This window comes from Ixodes scapularis, unplaced genomic scaffold, assembly GCF_016920785.2.
Source record: "Ixodes scapularis isolate PalLabHiFi unplaced genomic scaffold, ASM1692078v2 ptg000080l_1__unscaffolded, whole genome shotgun sequence".
Classification (NCBI taxonomy): domain Eukaryota; kingdom Metazoa; phylum Arthropoda; class Arachnida; order Ixodida; family Ixodidae; genus Ixodes; species Ixodes scapularis.
The window spans coordinates 119,259-146,332 of record NW_024609909.1 but is presented as its reverse complement, the minus strand read 5'-3'; the positions used below and the strand labels follow the sequence as shown (position 1 = coordinate 146,332).

General features: G+C 47.8%; 1 pseudogene; it reads right to left on the bottom strand.

Moving 5' to 3' along the window:
* Positions 1-1,519: 1,519 nt before the first annotated feature.
* On the bottom strand, positions 1,520-23,560 carry LOC115312196 (annotated as a pseudogene).
* Positions 23,561-27,074: the final 3,514 nt, after the last annotated feature.

Sequence of the window (27,074 nt, the reverse complement as noted above, 5' to 3'; positions counted from 1 at the left end):
TGGGGAGGGGTCACGTGACCTTGGGGTGACCTTGGGGTCACGTGACCTTGGGGGTCAAGTGACCTTGGGATGACCTTAGTTACGCCGACGGCGACGGCGACGCCGCTCAAGCCGGGAACGGGCCCCTAAGAGCTGCGCTCTAAAAGGACAACACAACACAAAGTCTCAACCACAGCTTGTTTGAGAGTGTGTTGTGCTGTCCTTCCCCCCCCCCCCCCCAATCTTGGGGTTTTGTCTAACATGTTAAAGCTTCACCAGCTTGTTTGCGCCCCAACTTTTTGTTCTTAGCGAGTTGCATGAGCGGTTTTGATCGTACCGCGGCGAAAACAGCCTGGGCGATCATGGGGGCGCCTAGAATGAGAGAGCGTTCATGATCACGTGGTTTATGAACACCATGGTGTGACTAACTTGGGCAGTGTTGCCTGGTCGCCAGATGAAAATGATAAAAATTCGTAAATTGATTATTGCAATTACCAGAGCTCTAAAAATCGCGTAAATTTGTGTATATGCTAAATAGCCTATGAGCATTTCATTTGAAGAATAATCTATTCGTTTAATGTTCGTGTCATAATCCCTTTAGAGGGATTCTGCAACGAAATTTCGGCGGTCATTTTTGGTCTATATGTGTTCAAAGGAGCAGTATCACATCGAACATACCAATATCTTGTTAAAAAAAGTCTCGAAAAGGAATTTTAGAACGAATTAAACGATTAGCAAAGAGCACCTGGTGGATGTCGCTAACGCCTCGCTTGTAATGCTTGTCTAGGAACATTGACAGCTAGTGACGGTAAGTGTCTCGCCTCCGGCCACGACGAGAGAAGAGGGGAAAAAGGAACTCCCCTCTTTCCGAGAATCCCTTTTGTGTGTCGCAGAAGTCGCTATTGTCCCCCTACAAGATTATAGAAGATTAACCAGTCTCTCGAAATTCGTACAATAGCAGCCGCTTCGGTGGCTGAAACGACTAGGCCATCCTCTCGACGTCAGCCTCGCCGTAGCTTTGCTCGTCCCGAGACCTAAGTCATGATTGCGTTGGATGTCAAGTGGTCCCCGCTGGGCCTTCTCCGAGCGCTTGCCAGAGTGGGCCGTTTACAACGAAAAATACAGCCACCAGGCTCAAAATACAAACGTGTGATTGTCATTTACGGATATTGTGGATCATATTCAATCATTTTTGAACACGACGGGAATATTTCAAATTTCCTTGAAGTATCCCTTTAAATCTCTTGAGCCACCTGATCAGGGTCAACGTGTAAATGCACAGCGCTAACGCAAAGAATACCAATCCCCAAATTTTCGTAAAAGGCGCTGGAGTGATTCAGAAGGGTAAATAAATATCCGTCCGAGGCCAGCGACGTAACGGAATACATGCGCGTGAAAGAGGATATTGGCATTGCGAGAGGCCCAGATGTATGTAGAAGTTAAATTTACGGCTTACCTGAAATTTGGCAGAATATTGGACCTCGAAGAAATGAACGAGACGGCGTGGTTTTTTGCATTCGTTTTTCCAAACCATGCATATTTTATTCAAAAAGCTCCTGTCCTGAGCCGCGAAGAAGGTCAGCGTGCATAACGTCTGCTGATCTTGTTCCTACATGCTTTAAGGACGTTAAAATACGACGACGGCGTGGACGAAAAGATTAGTTACACCGACCTCCTGGATTTATACGACGACGTGGGACTTCCTACATTCTCCGTACAGCAGCATCAATATTTATATAGGCATGAAATCCGACGCCTACGGGATCACTTTCGAGACGTGCTGTCGTTTGTACAAGACATACACGCACGCACAAGGTGTGATATCAACGGGTCCGTCAATGCGATCTAGGGGAATGACGAAGAAGAAGAGGGAGGACCCCTAGACACAGACACCATATTGACGAGGGTTGCCGAAGCGTACAAAAACAAACGAATTGAGGTGGGCGACGAGCTTCACCCTCCGATTGAGGAAGTGGTTGAAGACCCCCCTCCCACCTTCCCACCTCAGTGGAGACGACGAGAAGGAAGGAGTAGAAGAAGAGGTGGAATACTAACAAGGAATGCGTAGAATGTTGGCGATCCTCGTCATCAAGTGCCTGTTTCTACGGCGCTCTTTGACGGAATCGCCGGCGTCGGTTCCATGTTTAAAATCCGAGCGAACGATCGGAGGTTTCAAATACTTGTCGCGGATGGTCTTGACTTCGTCGTTGGTCGGTCCGTAAAACATATTGTCAGGCTTGTATTTTTCAGATCGTCGCGCATGACGAGCGCCTCGATGGGCGACACGTCGAGATTTTTACGGTTCAATAAAAATTCTTCCATACTCTGAAAATCGTTCAAGTGCATCCCGTCTTCCATGCTAGACAGGTTGAAATGACAGTCCTTCAAAGTGCGACAAAACGCGGCTTCCGTCTTACACGCGCCCTCGACGCACTTGAACGCCTCGGAGCCCGCGTCCTCGTCCCGTCCGAACAGAATCGACTTCAGTGTGCGTTTCGCTTCGGTCAGTTCTTCGGCGACCATCGGCATCAATTTGTCAATCTTGATGGAAAACCCCCTTCTGTTTACGATCAGGCGCTTAAGAATAACGTACAGGACGTCTTTATAACTGCTGAAGGTGTTTGCGTTTTCGGACACGTAGCTTTGCAGCTTTCCCACTGTGCGATCCACGTTTTCGAGACCGCCCATCGATGGCACGATGTGGCCGAGTAGAATGCGGCAGAGAGCGGCGCCAAGTTTCTCCGGGGCCTCGTCGAACATCAGGTTGGGATTGCCCAACAGCCAACGTTGCGTGGGTATGCTACGCGGAGCGGAACAGAGCTCGGTGGCGAACGAATCTTCGAGTATGTTGAGATAGTGCTCGCGAAAGAGCATGTTTCGGGCTCCCAAAATAGGCCCCGACTGCGTAAATATTGCGTTGGCCTGCTTGTTGGTCTCCTTAATGTAGTCACGCTCCGAGTCCGGGTACGGCGTGGAGAAGAGACGCCTACAGTAACGGTCCGCGGACAGGTGTTTCAACAGTTGTTTTCTCAGACAGGACTTGCCTGCGAGAAAGGTCGAAAGGGTCGGCACGATCATGAAGCGCTTCTGCTCGGCCTTCATGGAGGGCGACAAGTACGGGATGTCGTTCGACGACATGAGAAACTTTGCCGAGAGCATGAAATCGTTATGGTACCGATCGTACTGTTGTGGAATGGACACCCTGTCCCCGCCCGTAATCTGCTTCAACAGCCGACGGCCACTTTTGTCCATGTCGAGAATCGGGATTTTCCTCTGGATGACAAAGCGAATTTCCTCTGAATTGTTTCTCAACGGGGCGGCCATTCGCTCTTCCGAATTGTACGTGAAAAAGTTGGAATGCAGGGTCCGCACCAACTTGCTGTCCTTTCCGAACAGGTGACGCAAAATCCCGAGAAACAACGACTTTCCGTTCGCGGCCTCGCCGTGCATGAACATGAGCTGCTGGCCGCTGTAATCGGTGGAGAGACCCAGGGCTAAAAACTCTAGAACCATGCGCGCCTGTTCGGATGATCCAAACAATTCAATGAGCATCGTCCACATAAGCTCATCCCACGTCAGTTGGGAACACACGAACGAAATCGGACCCCCATCGTCGTCGTGGGCGCTCGGCTTCAGGGCAGTGTCCATCACGGCGTTGTGTAAACCCGGGTGCCTCTTCAAAAGAAAGCGGAGGGACACGATGTAAATGACGACGCAGCAATACAGACTGCTCTTCGAGGATGTGCCATGTTTCGAAATGCATTCGAGCTTGCTCTCCGCGTTGCGCATTATCTCGTTCATGTCCCCTTGCGTGGGCACGTCATCCGGACTTATCTGGGTGTCATCGTACTTGGGCTTCACGTCGAAGTATTCCTGGAACTTCTTTGGTGGCGATTCTCTACACATTTCTTTCAAGAAGTTATCCATAAACTCCTCTGGATCGGAAAACTTGCTCATCTTTTTGAACACCCGGTCGCTCATCGCCTTTATCACCGCAAACACTTCGTGACCCAGTTTGTTGTTTTTGAACACCGACCAAGCATTCTCGATCGTTTTGCACAAGACCTGGCACCGGTAGCGAAACCCGCCTCGAGTCGGAATCACTTCCACGTAGTAGTGGTCGACCTTTTCGCCGACGCCCAGAGTCAAATCGCATTCGCTGCGCACGGTACACACTTGGTCCGGGCTCCAGGCCACGTAACGCTTGTCGTACAAGTCGTACGTGTCCCCGTTCGGCAACACCAAGTGTCTGTTGCTGGTGAGCTTTATCGAATGCGTGTTGGCTGCTCCGGGCTGTAGGTACCTGTGTAGATTAGAGAAATCCAACTTGCGCTCTCTTTGATTCGTCAACTCTAGTAAAACTTCGTAACACAAATTGAACGGACTTACGTCCTCTCTCCACGACTCAAACTTGAAGCACGTCTTTATGGCCACAGTTTCCAAGTCTGACAACAGCGTGCTGGGCTCATTGGGCATCATTGTGCCCGTAGTTTCGTTGTATTTAAACAGATCGTACCTACCCGACCCCTTGTTGAGCATCAAAGTGCAGATCTTGTTGGTTTCGAGCAATCGCTTTATGTATTCGCTGTAAACAAACCGTTTAAGGCCGAATCCTTTCGCCAGCTCCTTCAAGAGCCACCTGGACGTCTCCTCGTCCTCTTTAGTCATTGTGAAAAGCGGTTCGGATTGAACGCGGAACACTTTTCTCGGCAAATTCAACGGCTTATGTTCGACGTTACTCGCAGAAGAACTGCGACCGTCAGAGCGTTTCCTCTTTTGTGCGACGTATTGCGTTTTGGGCGGAACGGGTATCAAGCGATTGGTTCTGTCCCGGAGAAAATCCTTGTCCTCGCTGTCGTCTTCTGAGCTCTCGCCGTCGTCCTCCCGCAAACCATCCGCGGATGTGTATTTCCAGAGCCAGGCCACCGCGCAATCGTAATGGTATTTCGGGTTCTCTTTCATTCTGGGCTGGAACTCCCGAGACAAAACGCGATTCGCAGCCCCGTGGTGGAATTCATGGGGCTGGCTATTATCAACAATAACTTGTTCCAATGGTCACGCTTTTTCGCGTAATCCGCCAAAAACATCAGCTTTAGCAACGCCCACTTGAAAATGAATTCCAGAATAGCCACCGTGGATTTGGACTCACCCTCGTTCACGTAAATGCCGTCGTACGCTTTTGCCAATTTGATGCATGTCGTAAGAGAATTCTCGACGACGTTTTCGCCCGGAGAGGACGGTGTGCCCGTGGGATAAATTATCTCAAGGCCGCCGCTTTCGTCGACCTCGACTTTACCAAACCCCTCGTCGTGGGGGTGCAATACGCTGTCCTCGTCCATCTCCTCGTCCGAGCCCCGTTCGGAAACCACGCCCACGCCCTGATTGTACTCTACAGCCCCTCTGTCCTCTACGGTCACGTCGTCCGATTCGACGTCGACGTTGTACGTCACACTATTTACGTACTCGTAAGCACTCGCGGCGTCAAACCTTTTGCTTCCGTACACAAATCATGAATTGGTTTGCTCCGGCAGAAATGTCAAAGTCCGGCCAATCCTCGGGAACAGCCTCGGCGAGTAGCTCGCGCACCGGCGTCAAGAGTCGGTTTCCGTTGCGCGGCGGGTCGTCCACGAACGCAAAGTTTGTGTAGTGTACGTGCCAACGTACCACGTCCGCGTCGCCTGTGGTTTTCGTCCGCTTCGTCAATACGACTTCCACTGAAAACGTAGTCTGGTCGTCACGGTGCACTCGCGGTACCGATTCACACGGGCGCCTTTGCCGGCGCGCGACACGACGTCGTCCACGGTCAACACGGGGTGGTCCGGCTGGCAGTCCAAGTCCAGGACGAGTCTGTAGATGTATTTACCGCAACCGGGGTCTTTTCGCTCACCGATGTATTACAGAACGCTTGGGGACGGGTCTCCATCGACTCCAACAGCTCCGCCGCTTGTTGCTCGTCGTAAACGATGGTCTTCTTGCCGAGAAGATGAGTTTCCATCTGAAAAAAAAAAAAAAAGAGAAAATAAAACTTGTTAAAAAAACGCCTTGTTGATCAGAGCCGTCGAATTTAATTAAAACCACGAGTCAATTTCTGTGTGCGGACGAAATGAGTCGTGTGATCATCTTGTGCGGCAACTTTTTCAGGACCTCTCCGTACACAAGAAAGGGGTCCCTATCATTTCGTCGAAACTCGTTTCGTGGAATTACGTTTCGTGAGCAACTTTTCGTCGACACTGTGACGTTTCGTCGAAAATCGTTTCGTGGAGAGCACCACCGTGAAACGTTTCGTCGACAAACTTTTTTTTTTTTTTTTTTTTTCTTTGCGGCTTTGAAAGGAATGCCGGAAACTCGAGGTACAAGCGGTTGTAAAAGAGGACAAAGACAATGCCTAGCGCAGTTTCTCTCCAAGGAGAGCAACTGCGCTACCCTCTCGCTCTCATCTGTGTCACATGGAATAAGCAAGAGCGCACAGGACTTCGCTCGTGGCCTATTGGGATATTTGCAAGTTGCGAAGCCCGTTTATGGAACTGAACGTTCCTGGAGGAAGTAAAGTGATGGAAAAAAATATGCGTAGGCGCAAAACAAAACTTCGATCCAATGGTGGGTTGCGGAAAAGGGCGTGGACACTGATTTTTGTTTTCATATTGGTTACTTTTAACAAAAACACAGCTTGCAGCCTTTTATTGCTACATTACGATCCTAATATTTCAATTTAAATTAAACATGTACATTACCCTCAATTATGCAGAAGAAAAAGTGATGCACTGTTTTACTGGCTACTGCGACTTATACCCGAAAAAAAAACTGTTTAGTCGCACTCGTTTCATCGTTATTTATTTATTTCAATACCTTCAATGCCACACGGCGTTACAGAAGGGAACGGGGGAAAAACAAAAGTACGAAAAATAGAATTCAACTCATGATAGGTAACATAATAGTTTTCAATGGCAGACTTGTATGCAGGGGTGTCTGTGACTGTGGCGATAGAGGTGGGCAGGTCGTTCCTGTTATTAGTAGTCCTTGGGATAAAAGTATAAAAAAAAGAGCTTCGTGCGACTTAAAGGAACGTTGACTTTATGGCGATGATCATTTCGATGAGATAAATACGATGGTTCAGAAAAAGCTCTTCACTTAGATGCTGGTTATGGTGATACATTTTGTGAAATAAGGACAAACGAGATAATTTTCTACGCATTGAAAGATTCGGAACATGTAAGGTTAGTTTCATGAATGATACACTGGGAAAACGTGAGAAATTAGACAAAATAAAACGTGCGCCGCGATTCTGTACGGATTCAATTTGATTATTAAGAAATTCATGGCCTGGGTCCCACACCGAACTCGCACACTCAAGCTTGGATCTAACTAGGGTCTTGTACAGCAGTAGTTTTAATGATGAAGGAGCCCTTGAGAAGTGGCGACGTAAGTAACCTAAGATGCGATTAGCGTTGTTAGAAATAAAGTTAATGTGAGTTTGCCAGGAGAGGTCAGATGTTATATGGACACTTAGGTGCTTGTACGATGTCACCTGTTCAAGAACAGAACCAATGTTATATTGAGGAGGGTTAGTACAGGCAGCTTTCCGTGAAATTCTCATTACTTTACATCTATTGGCATTAAGGCGCATTTTCAAGACCAGTCAGTAATTGAATTAAAGTCAATCTGAAGAAAAGACGTATCAGTGTCAAAATGGATTACACGGTAAATGACACAATCATCTGCGAATAACTTTATGGATTGGTTGTTTAAACGGCCCCTTACTCCAAAAGCATAAAAAAACAATGACACTCGCACTCCCGCGAGCACGGTTCCTGCGATTAAACTAAAAACGCTACATTGCAATGCAAAAAAAAACAAAAAAAAACGACAAAAAAAAAGACACGAGAATTGGTAACAAATAAATAAAACATTACCCCAAGTTTAGTCCTATTACACAAAGGGAACCATAGTTGATATCAAATGTGCGACTTAATGCATTATATAGTTTCTCTCGAGCAGCCGCCACATGCAAGGCCTTGGAGGCGGTAGTACCACTAGACGAGATCTGTCGGCAGCAGCCGACTGGTCCTCACACGCGACATTTAATTGTTTTTTTTATTGATGCCAGCAGACAGATACCAGGGGCAATCAATTCGTGACCCAGCTCTTTGCATAAAATAGCGGCTTCCTTGTATAATGTTTCTCGGTCACATATTGGTCTTATGTGCATGCAATATTTCAGTACAGAAATAATATGAGCAGCACTTTTGTGTTATTTAATATCCAGAAGATAAATATGCTAAACTCTAAGAATGGTATGCGGTCTGGTAAGTACAGTACGTTGAATACCCGGTGCTCGGAGGAAAACGAACAGTGTTTTATCACCGTAAAAGTAAACTACGCGTAACCGAATGTTCAGTCTCCTCCAAAGTTTAGTGCTAGCGGCTAAGACCAGAGACCAATTAGCTTAAAAAACGATTTTATGCCATTTTCAACGATAGAATGGCTGTGTGTACCGCAAACATTCCTCCTTTAAGTTTTTTTTAAGAGTTTTAGTATTTTGACGTGTAGACTATCTATGCTATTTTTAGGTGGCTCTTGAGGATTCTACCAATAGATGCGACGCGCGGAAAGATACACGTGCTCTGGAAATGACTCTGCCACTTCGTTAGAACAGTCGGAGTGCCGGCGGCCAGCCCGCGAAGGGTTGCATTCGATGACGTCCAGACACCTCGCGCGCACGTATGCTGCCGAAAGCGTAGCCCTTAAGAGCAGCGCATATTGTTCAATGTCTTAAGAATCTAATTTGAGAAAAGACAGTGGACAACGCTTCCCCAAAGGCTCGAGCAAAGACACGAGCGAAACCATACAAATCGTAAATTCCAATATCGGCGCGATCAATGCCCCCCCCCCCCCCCCCTAAAAAATAAATAAAATAAATAAGCAGGAAAAGAAAGTCGGTGAGGCTGCGCACTGGTTTCGCCCTACTTGGCCCAGTCGGCCGTCATTCATTCTTTCATCTACCCATCCAGCACAAGACCGCGCGCCGCGCAGGCGCCACGAGGAGGTGCAGCTGGCGGAGCTGGCAGAGCGAGCTGTCGACGAAACGTCGCTACGTCTGTCGATGAAATGAGCGGGTGCTCGTTTCAAGGAAACGATCTGTCGATGAAACATCGTAGTGTCGACAAAACGATTTGCCCATGAAACGTCGTTCGACGAACTGATTGACACCGCGAGAAAGGACGCACATTCGGTCAGAAAACATAACGTGTCGTTGGTGTACACATGTCGCAAGTTTCGGTTGCCGAAGATGTACCAGACCTAAAAGATGTATACAATTCCTGTACGCCATTTACGCCGCTGGTAGAGGAATGAGCAGTCTCAACGCCTTTAAAAATAATTCAAATGCTCCGGGGTACCAGTCACGCGAAACGGATTTCATGACCCTATAGCACTCGAACAACGTTTTTCGGCAAAATCATTTTTCATTCGTTTTCAACGCTGCCCTGAAAGCTATGGAGGAAAGGATCAGCCAAGTGGAAGATTCCGAGATCCTCCTGTGCCTTCTCGAGAGAGAAAGCCTGAGTAGAGGAAGAAATACGGCGATGACTGGAGATACAGACTTATCATGACTAATAATATTTTAGGAAGTGCCGTGCACGAAATGGTAGTTACTGTGTGTCGTCTTCGAGTTCGACAACTGTCGCTTGTTTTTCACGTTTTGTTTAGGACTGACTATTAAAAATCGCCATTGGAGTTATAAAGCGCTACCATGTTCTGATGGCATACGTTACATTTAAAGTAAAGATAGGGTTTCATACGTCAGTTTGGATCTCTCCCGGTAACACTTCCGCTCGCCGGATTTGCTTTGGCCACGGTTTTGGCCCGATGAACTCATATTTGCGAAACGCAGGCCTACATAGTATGTCCCTCACTTTAAGAATGAAAGTAATGTAAAAAAATACGAATATTCAGGACTATGTAATTATTTGGGGAAGCGAGGAAAATTTAGGCAGAAACACGAAAAACAGGTAGCTCGAAACGCTGGGCCTTCTTGCCGCGCGCAATTCTGGCACATACAAAAAAAAAGAAGAAAAAAAATGAAAAAGATTTTGCGCGACATGCGCGCTCTCTTCACGAAAAGGGTCAAGCGCGAGACACATGCGCGTCCAAACTGTCCGATCCGACGTGCGAATTGCCGGAACGACGTTCGGAGGCGGGTTTTCGTCGCACCGGAGCGTCGGACGGGGGCTCTCTCCGGCGCCGGCGTCCGACCAATTTGCGAGATATCGCCGCACCGTTGTCCGATTTTCGGAGGGCCGCAGCCAATGGCAGCACAGATGGGGCGAAGGTCAAGTTGTCACGTGACATTCAGACCGATCGGGTGAGGAGGCGCTACGTGGCTCGGGGAAGCGGATGTGGTGGTCCGTCACGCGACGTGGTTGTGAAGGGAACGGACTCCATCGAGTTTTCCCGCGCGCACAAAACGAGCTGCTGATTTCGCGCGCCAAAGCAAGCCGGCCTTCTGGGACCGATCGAGACCGTCGAAACCCGAATACACTCCGTTTCACCTTAGGATAGACAGCAGCGGACGCTAAGAGCCACTCCAATGTCATGTGAGTGTCACGTGAACTTCGGGAGAGACGCAGCAATGCGCGCGGTACGTAGTCACGTGATTTGTACCCAGTGCTCGCTTCGCTGGCTCCTAAGGTCCGCTGTGGTGCATCGTGATTAAGTGATGTTGAGCAGAAAAGTAGTCTCACGGAAAATCTTCACACACGCACACTTTAATAGAATGAAATAAAAATATTATGTTCGTTTTAAAGTAAAAATAATCAAGGACGAGGGAAGTATTTTAGTTTTCTAGGCTCGGTGGCGCGAGCTACCGCCCAGAATAAATATATAGCCATTAGCATCCATCCATCCATTAGGTAGAGGGATACCCGAAACTGGGTGGAGCTGAACGGAGCGACGCAACGACGCGTCGAAAACCGTGTGTCGCGAACCGTCCTGCGCGGAGATTTGGAGCAGCCATCTTCCCTACAGTTCGCACGCCGGATCGGACAGTTTTGACGCGCATGTGTTTCGCGCTTCAGGCGAACGTTGCGCGAACGGCGAAAGAGGAACGGGAGAGGAGGTTTGGACCATGACCAAACTCGCGACCTGACAGGGAAGGAGGACACGGAGGGAGAGGAGGACGCTCGCGCCTCTCGGAAGACGACGTTTCGCCATGTTGGTCTCGCTGGCCGCCCAACCAAGGAGGTTAGAAGTACTAGGAGAGGGCACGTTGCAATATTGGTGAAGCCTAGTCATAAAAAGTTTAAACGATTTTGTGCCCAGCGTGACCGCAGATCTCTCTGGCGATTGGTGCGCGTGACATGTCACGTGTGAGATGGATGGTTGATTGTAGAAGGACTCCTTGCAGGCTTGCGCGCGCTCCGTCCGGTAGGTTTTATCAGGTCGAAGTCTAGACTGTGGTGCATTCTAGTACCCCACAGCAAGACGAAGTCTAGCTACGGTCACGTGATGTGGTCACGTTGGCATGGTAAGTGAGGAGAGTAAGGAGGAAAATGAGAAAGAGGCGAGGCGTCAAGGGAGCATGGCTTGTGGAGGCTACGCGGCCGACGTCATGCCCTCTCCTACCCTTCTATTCTCCATGCGCCCAACGGATGAAGAAAGCGGCCATCTTGGACACGATCTACTACGTCTACCGCGTTCGGATCTTGATCCATCGCCGTCGAAAAAAATCGCAATTTTGAGGCATCCACTCGACCTACTGCGCCCGGTGCACGGCACGCTCCAGGCGCTCCGCCGGACTCTCGGATTAAACAATCCTGCACCTCTGTGCTGCGGATCCCCGAAATGAACATCTCCGCGACCGGTGGCAATCAGTTCGTCGAACGACGTTTCATGAACGTTTCGCCGACACTGCGATGTTTCATCGACAGATCGTTTCGTGGAAACGAGCACCAGTTCGTTTCATCGACAGATGTTGCGACGTTTCGTCGACAGCTCGCTCTGCCAGCTCCTGGCTCCGCCAGCTGCGCCTCCTCGCGACCTCTGCGCCTGCGAGGCACGCGGCCTTGTGTTGGATGGATGGATGAAAGATGGCCGACTGGGCCAAGTATGGCGAGCCAGTGCGCAGCCATCTTGCCTCACCAACTTAAATTTTCGCCAATTTTTTTTTATACTTTTTTTTTTTTTTTTTTTTTGAGGGGGGGGGGGGGGAGGGTTTGCCGATTGCACTGATTTCGGAACTTACGATTTGAATGGTTTCGCTGGTGTCTTTGCCCGAACCTTTGGGGAAGCGTTGTCAAAGCCGGGAAGTTTTGTTATCGACCCCCACCCCAGTGTCCTTTCTCAAATTAGATTTTTAAAACATTCAACAATATGCGCTGCTCTTGAGGGCTACGCTTTCGGCAGCATACGTGATCGAGGTGTCTGTACGTCATCGAATGCAACCCTTCGCGGGCTGGCCGCCGGCACTTCTACTGTTTTGAAAAAGTGGCTGGGTCATTTCCAGAGCAAGCGCATCTTTCCGCGCGTCGCGTCTTTTGGCAGAACACGCAAGAGCCGCCTGAACATAGCATAGATAGTCCACACGTCAAAACACTGAAGCTCTTAAAGAAAATTTGAAAGAATAAACGAAGCCTGTTTGCGGTGCACACAGCCTTCCTACCGTTGAAAATGGCATAAAATCGGTTTTCAAGCTATTTGGCATCTGGTCTTAGCCGCTAGCAATAAACTTTGAAGGAGACTGAGCATTTTCCTACGCGTGGTTTACTTTTACGGTGATAAAACACGGTTGTTTTCTCCTCCAAACACTGCGTATTCGACGTACTGTACTTACCAGACCGCATACGATTTTTCGTCTTTAGCATAATTAGCTTCTGGATAATGAATGACACAATAGTTCTGCATATGTTATGCCTGTACTGAAATTTTGCATCCAGATAAACCAATATGTGACCAAAGAACATTAGATTTGGAAGCCGCTCTTTTATGAAAAGAGCTACGAACTTGCCCCAGGTATCTGTCTGCTGGCATCGATAAAAGAACAATTTAATGTCGCGTGTGAGGACCAGTCGGCTGCTGCTGACAGATTTCGTGTAGTGGTACTACCTCCTCCAAGGCCTTGCATGTGGCGGCTGCTCGAGAGAAGCTATATAATGCATTAAGTTGCACATTCGATATCAACTATGGTTTACTTTGTGTAATACGACTAAACTTGGTGTACTGGTTTATTAAACTGTTACCAATTCTCGTGTTTATTTATTGCAATGCAATGTAGATTTTTTTTTTTTTAACGTTTACTCGCGGGCAGCGTGCTCCCGGAAGTGCGAGTGTTATTGGTTTTCGTGCTTTTATTTATTTTTATTTGACATTGTTTACAGCCCCCTTCTTGAGTAATGTCCTTTTTAATCGGCCCTTAAGGATAAATGACGATGAAACGAGTGTGACTAAACAGTTTTTTCACGTAGAAGTCGCACTAGCTAGTAAAACACTGCAGCACACTTTTCGTTTTGAATAATTGAGGGTAATGAACATGCTTAATTTCAATTCAAATATTAGGGTTGTAATGTTCCAGTAAAAAGCTGCAAGCTGTATTTTGGTTTGAAAATAACCAACATAAAGAAGAAAAAAAAAACAGTGCTTACGCCTTTTTCCGCAACCCACCATTGGATCGAAGTTTTGCTTTGTGCCTACGAATTTTTCTCCACCGCTTTTCTTCTTCCAGTAAATTTTGCTTCTATAAACGGGCGTCGAAACTTGCAAATATCCGAATAGGCCGCGCGCTTAGTCCAGCGCGCTCTTGCTTTTCCATCTGACACGGATAAGAGCAAGAGGATAGCGCAGTTGCTCACCTTGGAGATAGGCATCGTCTTTTCCATCTCTTACAAGCGCATGTACCTTAAGTTTCCGACATTCCTTTCGAAACCGTAAAAAAAAAAGAAAAGTTTTGTCGACGAAACGTTTTACGGTGATGCTGTCGACGAAACGTGTGTCCATAAAACGTGTCTCCACGAAACGTCTGTCCACGAAAAGTTGTCCACGAAACGTAATTCTACAAAAACGAGTTTCGACGAAATGATAGGAACCCCTCCGCGACGGGGCTCTCCAAAGCCTCGCCGTAACCGCAGAACGCAGTAACCGCAGCCTAACAGGCCTAACGGACGCGGAAGTTCAAAATGCGCAAAAATATTATGGGCAGAAAATCGGCGAGATTTCTGCACGCCGTGGATGCCATTGTCGTAAATCAACAAAGACGGAAACCTGAAAACAAAAAAAAAAGAACAAACAAAAGAAAAACGGAAAACTAAATAATACACGTCCAGTCCATCGGACGGGGAGCAGGGCTCCATCGAACGTTCTCGAACAAAGGAATGCAGCACCGGCTGCAAAGCCTAACAGGCCTAACGGACGCGGAAGTTCAAAATGCGAAAAAATATTATGGACAAAAAATCGGCGAGATTTCTGCACGCCGTGGATGCCATTGTCGTAAATCAACAAAGACGGAAATCTGAAAAAAAAAGAACAAACAAAAGAAAAACGGAAAACTAAATAGTACACGTCCAGTCCATCGGATGGGGAGTAGGGCTCCATCGAACGTTCCCGAACAAAGGAATGCAGCACCGGCTGCGAAGCCTAACAGGCCTAACGGACGCGGAAGTTCAAAATGCGAAAAAATATTATGGGCGTGGGTAGAAAATCAGCGAGATTTCTGCACGCCGTGGATGCCATTGTCGAAAATCAACAAAAACGGGAACCTGAAAAAATAGAAAAAAAAAAGACGGAACTAAATAATACACGTTCAGTGCATCGGACGGGGAGTAGGGCTCCATCGAACGTTCTTGAACAAAGGAATGCAGCACCGGCTGCGAAGCCTAACAGGCCTAACGGACGCGGAAGCTCAAAATGCGAAAAAACATTATGGGCGTGGGTAGAAAATCAGCGAGATTTCTGCACGCCGTGGATGCCATTGTCGAAAATCAACAAAGACGCTAACCTCAAAAAAAAAAAAAAAACCGGAGAACTAAATAATACACGTCCAGTGCATCGGACGGGGAGTAGGGCTCCATCGAACGTTCCCGAACAAAGGAATGCAGCAACGGCTGCGAAGCCTAACAGGCCTAACGGACGCGGAAGTTCAAAATGCGAAAAAACATTATGGGCGTGGGTAGAAAATCGGCGAGAATACTGCACGCCGTGGATGCCATTGTCGAAAATCAACAAAGACGCTAACCTCAAAAAAAAAACAAAAAAAAAAACGGAGAACTAAATAATACACGTCCAGTGCATCGGACGGGGAGTAGGGCTCCATCGAACGTTCCCGAACAAAGGAATGCAGCACCGGCTGCGAAGCCTAACAGGCCTAACGGACGCGGAAGTTCAAAATGCGAAAAAACATTATGGGCGTGGGTAGAAAATCGGCGAGAATACTGCACGCCGTGGATGCCATTGTCGAAAATCAACAATGACGCTAACCTCAAAAAAAAAAAAGAAAACAACCGGAGAACTAAATAATACACGTCCAGTCCGTCGGACGGGGAGTAGGGCTTCGTCGAACGTTCGCGAACAAAGGAATGCAGCACCGGCTGCGAAGCCTAACAGGCCTAACGGACGCGGAAGTTCAAAATGCGAAAAGCATTATGGGCGTGGGTAGAAAATCAGCGAGATTTCTGCACGCCGTGAATGCCATTGTCGAATTTCAACAAAATCGGGAACCTGAAAAAAAAAAAACAGAAAAAACCGGAACTAAATAATACACGTCCAGTGCATCGGACGGGGAGTAGGGCTCCATCCAACGTTCTCGAACAAAGGAATGCAGAACCGGCTGCGAAGCCTAACAGGCCTAACGGACGCGGAAGTTCAAAATGCGAAAAAACATTATGGGCGTGGGTAGAAAATCGGCGAAAATACTGCACGCCGTGAATGCCATTGTCGAAAATCAACAAAGACGGAAACCTGAAAAAAAAGAACAAACAAAAGAAAAACGGAAAACTAAATAATACACGTCCAGTGCATCGGACGGGGAGTAGGGCTCCATCGAACGTTCTCGAACAAAGGAATGCAGCACCGGCTGCGAAGCCTAACAGGCCTAACGGACGCGGAAGCTCAAAATGCGAAAAAACATTATGGGCGTGGGTAGAAAATCAGCGAGATTTCTGCACGCCGTGGATGCCATTGTCGAAAATCAACAAAAACGGGAACCTGAAAAAATAGAAAAAAAAAACGGAACTAAATAATACACGTCCAGTGCATCGGACGGGGAGTAGGGCTCCATCGAACGTTCCCGAACAAAGGAATGCAGCACCGGCTGCGAAGCCTAACAGGCCTAACGGACGCGGAAGTTCAAAATGCGAAAAAACATTATGGGCGTGGGTAGAAAATCGGCGAAAATACTGCACGCCGTGAATGCCATTGTCGAAAATCAACAAAGACGGAAACCTGAAAAAAAAGAACAAACAAAAGAAAAACGGAAAACTAAATAATACACGTCCAGTGCATCGGACGGGGAGTAGGGCTCCATCGAACGTTCTCGAACAAAGGAATGCAGCACCGGCTGCGAAGCCTAACAGGCCTAACGGACGCGGAAGCTCAAAATGCGAAAAAACATTATGGGCGTGGGTAGAAAATCAGCGAGATTTCTGCACGCCGTGGATGCCATTGTCGAAAATCAACAAAAACGGGAACCTGAAAAAATAGAAAAAAAAAACGGAACTAAATAATACACGTTCAGTGCATCGGACGGGGAGTAGGGCTCCATCGAACGTTCCCGAACAAAGGAATGCAGCACCGGCTGCGAAGCCTAACATGCCTAACGGACGCGGAAGTTCAAAATGCGAAAAAACATTATGGGCGTGGGTAGAAAATCAGCGAGATTTCTGCACGCCGTGGATGCCATTGTCGAAAATCAACAAAAACGGGAACCTGAAAAAATAGAAAAAAAAAAACGGAACTAAATAATACACGTTCAGTGCATCGGACGGGGAGTAGGGCTCCATCGAACGTTCCCGAACAAAGGAATGCAGCACCGGCTGCGAAGCCTAACAGGCCTAACGGACGCGGAAGCTCAAAATGCGAAAAAACATTATGGGCGTGGGTAGAAAATCAGCGAGATTTCTGCACGCCGTGGATGCCATTGTCGAAAATCAACAAAAACGGGAACCTGAAAAAATAGAAAAAAAAAAACGGAACTAAATAATACACGTCCAGTGCATCGGACGGGGAGTAGGGCTCCATCGAACGTTCCCGAACAAAGGAATGCAGCACCGGCTGCGAAGCCTAACAGGCCTAACGGACGCGGAAGCTCAAAATGCGAAAAAACATTATGGGCGTGGGTAGAAAATCGGCGAGATTTCTGCACGCCGTGGATGCCATTGTCGAAAATCAACAAAAACGGGAACCTGAAAAAATAGAAAAAAAAAACGGAACTAAATAATACACGTTCAGTGCATCGGACGGGGAGTAGGGCTCCATCGAACGTTCCCGAACAAAGGAATGCAGCACCGGCTGCGAAGCCTAACAGGCCTAACGGACGCGGAAGTTCAAAATGCGAAAAAATATTATGGGCGTGGGTAGAAAATCAGCGAGATTTCTGCACGCCGTGGATGCCATTGTCGAAAATCAACAAAAACGGGAACCTGAAAAAATAGAAAAAAAAAACGGAACTAAATAATACACGTTCAGTGCATCGGACGGGGAGTAGGGCTCCATCGAACGTTCCCGAACAAAGGAATGTAGCACCGGCTGCGAAGCCTAACAGGCCTAACAGACGCGGAAGTTCAAAATGCGAAAAAATATTATGGGCGTGGGGAGAAAATCAGCGAGATTTCTGCACGCCGTGGATGCCATTGTCGAAAATCAACAATGACGCTAACCTCAAAAAAAAAAAAAAGAAAACAACCGGAGAACTAAATAATACACGTCCAGTCCGTCGGACGGGGAGTAGGGCTTCGTCGAACGTTCGCGAACAAAGGAATGCAGCACCGGCTGCGAAGCCTAACAGGCCTAACGGACGCGGAAGTTCAAAATGCGAAAAGCATTATGGGCGTGGGTAGAAAATCAGCGAGATTTCTGCACGCCGTGAATGCCATTGTCGAATTTCAACAAAATCGGGAACCTGAAAAAAAAAAAAAAACAGAAAAAACCGGAACTAAATAATACACGTCCAGTGCATCGGACGGGGAGTAGGGCTCCATCCAACGTTCTCGAACAAAGGAATGCAGAACCGGCTGCGAAGCCTAACAGGCCTAACGAACGCGGAAGTTCAAAATGCGAAAAAACATTATGGGCGTGGGTAGAAAATCGGCGAGAATACTGCACGCCGTGGATGCCATTGTTGAAAATCAACAATGACGCTAACCTAAAAAAAAAACCAAAAAAAAACCGGAGAACTAAATAATACACATCCAGTCCGTCGGACGGGGAGTAGGGCTTCGTCGAACGTTCGCGAACAAAGGAATGCAGCACCGGCTGCGAAGCCTAACAGGCCTAACGGACGCGGAAGTTCAAAATGCGAAAAGCATTATGGGCGTGGGTAGAAAATCAGCGAGATTTCTGCACGCCGTGAATGCCATTGTCGAAAATCAACAAAGTCGGGAACCTTTAAAAAAACGATCAGGTGAACATTTACACGTTCACCTGATCAGGGTGAACGTGTAAATGCACAGCGCTAACGCAAATACCAATCCCCAAATTTTCGTAAAAGGCGCTGGAGTGATTCAGAAGGGTAAATAAATATCCGTCCGAGGCCAGCGACGTAACGGAATACATGCGCGTGAAAGAGGATATTGGCATTGCGAGAGGCCCAGATGTATGTAGAAGTTAAATTTACGGCTTACCTGAAATTTGGCAGAATATTGGACCTCGAAGAAATGAACGAGACGGCGTGGTTTTTTGCATTCGTTTTTCCAAACCATGCATATTTTATTCAAAAAGCTCCTGTCCTGAGCCGCGAAGAAGGTCAGCGTGCATAACGTCTGCTGATCTTGTTCCTACATGCTTTAAGGACGTTAAAATACGACGACGGCGTGGACGAAAAGATTAGTTACACCGACCTCCTGGATTTATACGACGACGTGGGACTTCCTACATTCTCCGTACAGCAGCATCAATATTTATATAGGCATGAAATCCGACGCCTACGGGATCACTTTCGAGACGTGCTGTCGTTTGTACAAGACATACACGCACGCACAAGGTGTGATATCAACGGGTCCGTCAATGCGATCTAGGGGAATGACGAAGAAGAAGAGGGAGGACCCCTAGACACAGACACCATATTGACGAGGGTTGCCGAAGGGTACAAAAACAAACGAATTGAGGTGGGCGACGAGCTTCACCCTCCGATTGAGGAAGTGGTTGAAGACCCCCCTCCCACCTTCCCACCTCAGTGGAGACGACGAGAAGGAAGGAGTAGAAGAAGAGGTGGAATACTAACAAGGAATGCGTAGAATGTTGGCGATCCTCGTCATCAAGTGCCTGTTTCTACGGCGCTCTTTGACGGAATTGCCGGCGTCGGTTCCATGTTTAAAATCCGAGCGAACGATCGGAGGTTTCAAATACTTGTCGCGGATGGTCTTGACTTCGTCGTTGGTCGGTCCGTAAAACATATTGTCAGGCTTGTATTTTTTCAGATCGTCGCGCATGACGAGCGCCTCGATGGGCGACACGTCGAGATTTTTACGGTTCAATAGAAATTCTTCCATACTCTGAAAATCGTTCAAGTGCATCCCGTCTTCCATGCTAGACAGGTTGAAATGACAGTCCTTCAAAGTGCGACAAAACGCGGCTTCCGTCTTACACGCGCCCTCGACGCACTTGAACGCCTCGGAGCCCGCGTCCTCGTCCCGTCCGAACAGAATCGGCTTCAGTGTGCGTTTCGCTTCGGTCAGTTCTTCGGCGACCATCGGCATCAATTTGTCAATCTTGATGGAAAACCCCCTTCTGTTTACGATCAGGCGCTTAAGAATAACGTACAGGACGTCTTTATAACTGCTGAAGGTGTTTGCGTTTTCGGACACGTAGCTTTGCAGCTTTCCCACTGTGCGATCCACGTTTTCGAGACCGCCCATCGATGGCACGATGTGGTCGAGTAGAATGCGGCAGAGAGCGGCGCCAAGTTTCTCCTGGGCCTCGTCGAACATCAGGTTGGGATTGCCCAACAGCCAACGTTGCGTGGGTATGCTACGCGGAGCGGAACAGAGCTCGGTGGCGAACGAATCTTCGAGTATGTTGAGATAGTGCTCGCGAAAGAGCATGTTTCGGGCTCCCAAAATAGGCCCCGACTGCGTAAATATTGTGTTGGCCTGCTTGTTGGTCTCCTTAATGTAGTCACGCTCCGAGTCCGGGTACGGCGTGGAGAAGAGACGCCTACAGTAACGGTCCGCGGACAGGTGTTTCAACAGTTGTTTTCTCAGACAGGACTTGTCTGCGAGAAAGGTCGAAAGGGTCGGCACGATCATGAAGCGCTTCTGCTCGGCCTCCATGGAGGGCGACAAGTACGGGATGTCGTTCGACGACATGAGAAACTTTGCCGAGAGCCTGAAATCGTTATGGTACCGATCGTACTGTTGTGGAATGGACACCGTGTCCCCGCCCGTAATCTGCTTCAACAGCCGACGGCCACTTTTGTCCATGTCGAGAATCGGGATTTTCCTCTGGATGACAAAGCGAATTTCCTCTGAATTGTTTCTCAACGGGGCGGCCATTCGCTCTTCCGAATTGTACGTGAAAAAGTTGGAATGCAGGGTCCGCACCAACTTGCTGTCCTTTCCGAACAGGTGACGCAAAATCCCGAGAAACAACGACTTTCCGTTCGCGGCCTCGCCGTGCATGAACATGAGCTGCTGGCCGCTGGAATCGGTGGACAGACCCAGGGCTAAAAACTCTAGAACCATGCGCGCCTGTTCGGATGATCCAAACAATTCAATGAGCATCGTCCACATAAGCTCATCCCACGTCAGTTGGGAACACACGAACGAAATCGGACCCCCATCGTCGTCGTGGGCACTCGGCTTCAGGGCAGTGTCCATCACGGCGTTGTGTAAACCCGGGTGCCTCTTCAAAAGGAAGCGGAGGGACACGATGTAAATGACGACGCAGCAATACAGACTGCTCTTCGAGGACGTGCCATGTTTCGAAATGCATTCGAGCTTGCTCTCCGCGTTGCGCATTATCTCGTTCATGTCCCCTTGCGTGGGCGCGTCGTCCGGACTTATCTGGGTGTCATCGTACTTGGGCTTCACGTCGAAGTATTCCTGGAACTTCTTTGGCGGCGATTCTCTACACATTTCTTTCAAGAAGTTATCCATAAACTCCTCTGGATCGGAAAACTTGCTCATCTTTTTGAACACCCGGTCGCTCATCGCCTTTATCACCGCAAACACTTCGTGACCCAGTTTGTTGTTTTTGAACACCGACCAAGCATTCTCGATCGTTTTGCACAAGAGCTGGCACCGGTAGCGAAACCCGCCTCGAGTCGGAAGCACTTCCACGTAGTAGTGGTCGACCTTTTCGCCGACGCCCAGAGTCAAATCGCATTCGCTGCGCACGGTACACACTTGGTCCGGGCTCCAGGCCACGTAACGCTTGTCGTACAAGTCGTACGTGTCCCCGTTCGGCAACACCAAGTGTCTGTTGCTGGTGAGCTTTATCGAATGCGTGCTGGCTGCTCCGGACTGTAGGTACCTGTGTAGTTTAGAGAAATCCAACTTGCGCTCTCTTTGATTCGTCAACTCTAGTAAAACTTCGTAACACAAATTGAACGGACTTACGTCCTCTCTCCACGACTCAAACTTGAAGCACGTCTTTATGGCCACAGTTTCCAAGTCCAACAACAGCGTGCTGGGCTCATTGGGCATCATTGTGCCCGTAGTTTCGTTGTATTTAAACAGATCGTACCTACCCGACCCCTTGTTGAGCATCAAAGTGCAGATCTTGTTGGTTTCGAGCAATCGCTTTATGTATTCGCTGTAAACAAACCGTTTAAGGCCGAATCCTTTCGCCAGCTCCTTCAAGAGCCACCTGGACGTCTCCTCGTCCTCTTTAGTCATTGTGAAAAGCGGTTCGGATTGAATGCGGAACACTTTTCTCGGCAAATTCAACGGCTTATGTTCGACGTTACTCGCAGAAGAACTGCGACCGTCAGAGCGCTTCCTCTTTTGTGCGACGTATTGCGTTTTGGGCGGAACGGGTATCAAGAGATTGGTTCTGTCCCGGAGAAAATCCTTGTCCTCGCTGTCGTCTTCTGAGCTCTCGCCGTCGTCCTCTCGCAAACCATCCGCGGATGTGTATTTCCAGAGCCAGGCCACCGCGCGATCGTAATGGTATTTCGGGTTCTCTTTCATTCTGGGCTGGAACTCCCGAGACAAAACGCGATTCGCAGCCCCGTGGTGGAATTCATGGGGCTGGCTATTATCAACAATAACTTGTTCCAATGGTCACGCTTTTTCGCGTAATCCGCCAAAAACATCAGCTTTAGCAACGCCCACTTGAAAATGAATTCCAGAATAGCCACCGTGGATTTGGACTCACCCTCGTTCACGTAAATGCCGTCGTACGCTTTTGCCAATTTGATGCATGTCGTAAGAGAATTCTCGACGACGTTTTCGCCGGAGAGGACGGTGTGCCCGTGGGATAAATTATCTCAAGGCCGCCGCTTTCGTCGACCTCGACTTTACCAAACCCCTCGTCGTGGGGGTGCAATACGCTGTCCTCGTCCATCTCCTCGTCCGAGCCCCGTTCGGAAACCACGCCCACGCCCTGATTGTACTCTACAGCCCCTCTGTCCTCTACGGTCACGTCGTCCGATTCGACGTCGACGTTGTACGTCACACTATTTACAATTATAATGCAATTAAATTCAACACTATTTACGTACTCGTAAGCGCTCGCGGCGTCAAACCTTTTGCTTCCGTACACAAATCATGAATTGGTTTGCTCCGGTAGAAATGTCAAAGTCCGGCCAATCCTCGGGAACAGCCTCGGCGAGTAGCTCGCGCACCGGCGTCAAGAGTCGGTTTCCGTTGCGCGGCGGGTCGTCCACGAACGCAAAGTTTGTGTAGTGTACGTGCCAACGTACCACGTCCGCGTCGCCTGTGGTTTTCGTCCGCTTCGTCAATACGACTTCCACTGAAAACGTAGTCTGGTCGTCACGGTGCACTCGCGGTACCGATTCACACGGTGCTGGGCGCCTTTGCCGGCGCGCGACACGACGTTGTCCACGGTCAACACGGGGTGGTCCGGCTGGCAGTCCAAGTCCAGGACGAGTCTGTAGATGTATTTACCGCAACCCTTTTCGCTCACCGATGTATTACAGAACGTTCGCTTGGGGACGGGTCTCCATCGACTCCAACAGCTCCGCCGCTTGTTGCTCGTCGTAAACGATGGTCTTCTTGCCGAGAAGGTGAGTTTCCATCTGAAAAAAGAAAAAAAAAAGAGAAAATTAAACTTGTTAAAAAAACGCCTTGTTGATCAGAGCCGTCGAATTTAATTAAAACCACGAGTCAATTTCTGTGTGCGGACGAAATGAGTCGTGTGATCATCTTGTGCGGCAACTTTTTCAGGACCTCTCCGTACACAAGAAAGGGGTCCCTATCATTTCGTCGAAACTCGTTTCGTGGAATTACGTTTCGTGAGCAACTTTTCGTCGACACTGTGACGTTTCGTCGAAAATCGTTTCGTGGAGTGCACCACCGTGAAACGTTTCGTCGACAAACTTTTTCTCTTTTTTTTTTTTTCTTTGCGGCTTTGAAAGGAATGCCGGAAACTCGAGGTACAAGCGGTTGTAAAAGAGGACAAAGACAATGCCTAGCGCAGTTTCTCTCCAAGGAGAGCAACTGCGCTACCCTCTCGCTCTCATCTGTGTCACATGGAATAAGCAAGAGCGCACAGGACTTCGCTCGTGGCCTATTGGGATATTTGCAAGTTGCGAAGCCCGTTTATGGAACTGAACGTTCCTGGAGGAAGTAAAGTGATGGAAAAAAATATGCGTAGGCGCAAAACAAAACTTCGATCCAATGGTGGGTTGCGGAAAAGGGCGTGGACACTGATTTTTGTTTTCATATTGGTTACTTTTAACAAAAACACAGCTTGCAGCCTTTTATTGCTACATTACGATCCTAATATTTCAATTTAAATTAAACATGTACATTACCCTCAATTATGCAGAAGAAAAAGTGATGCACTGTTTTACTGGCTACTGCGACTTATACCCGAAAAAGAAAACTGTTTAGTCGCACTGGTTTCATCGTTATTTATTTATTTCAATACCTTCAATGCCACACGGCGTTACAGAAGGGAACGGGGGAAAAACAAAAGTACGAAAAATAGAATTCAACTCATGATAGGTAACATAATAGTTTTCAATGGCAGACTTGTATGCAGGGGTGTCTGTGACTGTGGCGATAGAGGTGGGCAGGTCGTTCCTGTTATTAGTAGTCCTTGGGATAAAAGTATAAAAAAAAGAGCTTCGTGCGACTTAAAGGAACGTTGACTTTATGGCGATGATCATTTCGATGAGATAAATACGATGGTTCAGAAAAAGCTCTTCACTTAGATGCTGGTTCCGGTGATACATTTTGTGAAATAAGGACAAACGAGATAATTTTCTACGCATTGAAAGATTCGGAACATGTAAGGTTAGTTTCATGAATGATACACTGGGAAAACGTGAGAAATTAGACAAAATAAAACGTGCGCGGCGATTCTGTACGGATTCAATTTGATTATTAAGAAATTCATGGCCTGGGTCCCACACCGAACTCGCACACTCAAGCTTGGATCTAACTAGGGTCTTGTACAGCAGTAGTTTTAATGATGAAGGAGCCCTTGAGAAGTGGCGACGTAAGTAACCTAAGATGCGATTAGCGTTGTTAGAAATAAAGTTAATGTGAGTTTGCCAGGAGAGGTCAGATGTTATATGGACACTTAGGTGCTTGTACGATGTCACCTGTTCAAGAACAGAACCAATGTTATATTGAGGAGGGTTAGTACAGGCAGCTTTCCGTGAAATTCTCATTACTTTACATCTATTGGCATTAAGGCGCATTTTCAAGACCAGTCAGTAATTGAATTAAAGTCAATCTGAAGAAAAGACGTATCAGTGTCAAAATGGATTACACAGTAAATGACACAATCATCTGCGAATAACTTTATGGATTGGTTGTTTAAACGGCCCCTTACTCCAAAAGCATAAAAAAACAATGACACTCGCACTCCCGCGAGCACGGTTCCTGCCAGTGTTGCGGAATGGGCACCCCCATTCCATTCCAATTCCATTCCGGGGAATTAGAGTTTTCGATAATTCCATTCCTTTCAACTCCTAGGAATGGGGACACTGGGCCCATTCCCACTCCTGGAATGGCTGAATCGTTCCATTCCATTCCTCTAATTCCTAAAAGTTAAAAGTGTCACTTAACAGCTGCACTGCGCTGCAGGATTGGGCAGAAATATTCAGAAAATGTATTTGGAAATACAAATACTGGGATGGATGAAAATAGTTGCTAAAATAGTGATACTCAAGTCTCAAATATATCTGTAAAAATGTATCGCAATACGCATCGGAAATACATTTCAAAGAGAGGCAAAAAGTCTTTGGAAGTACAGATACAAGAATACATTTTAGGGAGGGCAGAACTATAAATACTGATAATGCAATACATTTTTAAAAATTCTTTGAGACGCCAACTGAGATGTGGCTTTAAGCTTGGAAGTGGAAGTTTTTTTATTGTCCCGAAATAACTTTCCCGCAGGCTTGGCACATCGCCTTGAAGGTAGTGGTTTCGGACAAAGAGTATTCAATGGGTTCAAGAAACGTTCCATCAAGGATTGACCGCGCTCCTTTCCCTGGCATCCTGTCTGTCTGACCAGTGATGCGAAAAGATTTCGACCTCTAAATAAATTCCATCAAAACATCACCACTTCCCTGTCCAATAAGGGCGCCCCTGTCAGCACTGATCACATGACGTCACGGTGGGATGAACTAGTATTCTTGAATCTGTAGGTGTTGCCTTGAACATGAAACTTTACCCACGCTGCCGTATGGAAGGACAGTACATACTTTCGTTGTAGTTGACCTTGTTGAAAACCATGCAGGCATTTGGAATTTTCGAGAAAAGTGGACCACCTGAAGCATCCTGGAACGCATGTCTTATCTTCTGTTACGGTTGAAAAATCGATACGGTGGCATCCCTGTTGTAACGGTCCTACCTGCTGACCTTCCGCCTCCAACGCATGAATGGCAGTCCTCAAGTTTCGCCTAGCATCATTCAAACCGAGACCTCGTGGATTGCAACCTGAGATGGCCGGCACAGGTGCGAGCTCTCCGATAAACAGCGCGCTCGAGACAAGTCGCAGGTGTACGAAGTCTTGGTCCGCACAGCGAGGCCATGTCTGGTCAACTCCCTCGGTATCAGATCACCAGAGCTGCGGGTCACGTTCACGTCGGCTGATGACGTACCCTTGAGCCGTGCAATATTACAGGCGGAGGCGCATTCGGATATGTGTTGAACTTCACTAGTGAAAGGCGCCACAGCCGCCCCCCCCCCCCCCTCCCCCCTTTGTTCTTTGCTTTGACGCTTTTTTGTTGCAATGTTTTTTTGCCTATAAGCCTGTTATGGCCTTACCCGGGTTCGCAGTTCTCCGCTCATTTTATTTCTGAACAACTGACTCGCTGACTGATAGCTGAACGTAAATAAATAAATAAAGAAATATATATAAAGAACTTGGCCCATTCCATTCCCATTCCATTCCGGGCAAAAGGCGTCTAATTCCATTCCCATTCCATTCCCCTCAACGTTGCCGCCATTCCATTCCCATTCCATTCCGGGGTTGAGAAAGTGCGGAATGATTCCGGAATCATTCCAACTCCGGAGTGGCAACTCCGCAACACTGGTTCCTGCGAGTAAACTAAAAACGCTACATTGCAATGCAAAAAAAAAAAAAAAAAAAAAAAAAAAAACGACAAAAAAAAAGACACGAGAATTGGTAACAAATAAATAAAACATTACCCCAAGTTTAGTCCTATTACACAAAGGGAACCATAGTTGATATCAAATGTGCAACTTAATGCATTATATAGTTTCTCTCGAGCAGCCGCCACATGCAAGGCCTTG